Below are 1,541 nucleotides of genomic sequence, written 5' to 3'. Positions count from 1 at the left end.
ACACACACACACACACACACACACACACACACACACAGACTCATATATACAGATACAAACAATATAAATTCCAATGTTCCAAATCGTAAAATCCTCAAATTTGTATCTTCAGAAATCATAAGCAATATTTTAAAAATTCAGTATTTATACTTCATTTTTCTATTTACTCAATCTATGTTATGGAAAAATATAAAACAATACAGTTTTTCAATAGCATCTCTCTTGAAATTATTGGTGCAAGTTAATTCTGACTTTGATGGAAAAAAGTTTTCAGATGAGATTAGATAGCTCCAGAGAAGCTCCTTGTCCTAGAGGGTTTGGCCCATGGTGGCTGCATTCATCCTCTCCATCACAGACTCACCACCATCTCAGAGTCCATGATCTCTTATATGGACTATTATGATAGCCTCATCTTCCTTGTTTTTCTGCTTCCATTTTCTCATTACTTAAATTTATAATATTTGCACTCCTGCCACAATAATCTCCCTTAAGTACAGTTCATTCATGAGATTTACCTACTCTGAAATGCTAGGAATCAAAATATGTATGCTACCATCAGATTCAAGTTTACAAAGTAAGATTGGTAAATTAAAAGTAGAAGATGATTCTATGCACATGAATTCCCACAAGAAGGAAACTTGAAGTATGTCTAAAATGTACTATAATCTTCCATGGAGAATACATTTTATTGTCATTAAAAAATCCTAATTATACACTTATTAGAAAGCTCTATTTCCTATTCTATATTCCATAGGCCTCCTAAATAGCCCCTCTTAAAAAGCTGTGGCAAGGTGTCCTTCCATTCTAGGTGAGAGAAATTCTCACCTTTAAAAAGAAAAAGAAAAGAATGTGTCAACCCTGACACCTATCCATTTATTATATGAAACACACAGAAGCCTTTTTCTGTCAAAAACCCAAGATAGACTTTAGCTATTTTCAGAAACTGTCTGGGTTTATACCCTGCTCCATCCCTTGCTGGCTAAGTGATTTGGGAAAAGTGGAAAGTATTTCAGGGCCCTGAGGAATCTTCAGACACTTTTATTTAAGAATATATGCAAAATTGTAGAGAATTTTTTTTAGTCCCATATGTTTACTGACTAGGGTGAGCATACAACACTATTAATGTTTTATAATTCTTCCTTCTGAAACCTTATTGGTTTCATTTGTCTTTACTATTGTCTTAAGCTACAAAAATTATTGGAAATAATTAAAACTATACACAAAACATGAACATCATCCCTCCTTTTATTTCAAACAGTGTAGTGTATATATATTTTTCTAGGTTCCTTTCAATACATTTATATACAAGCACTAAACACAGCAAAAGAGGAAATCTAATTTCTAAATGCATCCTTGTATCAAACTTAAAACAACAGAAAGTTAAATAAATAGGAAGCAACATATTAGGGCTATATTAGCTTAGATCTTTATTATATGTGAAAGTGCAACATAATATTATGACTTCAGCTTTTATTGAGGGTCAAAATAAAAAATAGTCAGTTTTCATTTTCTGCTAAACAACTATTGAAGATCTTGTTCCT

Source organism: Propithecus coquereli, unplaced genomic scaffold, assembly GCF_000956105.1.
Source record: "Propithecus coquereli isolate 6110/MARCELLA unplaced genomic scaffold, Pcoq_1.0 Scaffold76, whole genome shotgun sequence".
In the NCBI taxonomy this organism is placed as follows: domain Eukaryota; kingdom Metazoa; phylum Chordata; class Mammalia; order Primates; family Indriidae; genus Propithecus; species Propithecus coquereli.
The sequence above is the reverse complement of the archived record's forward strand: the minus strand, read 5'-3'. Positions refer to the sequence as shown.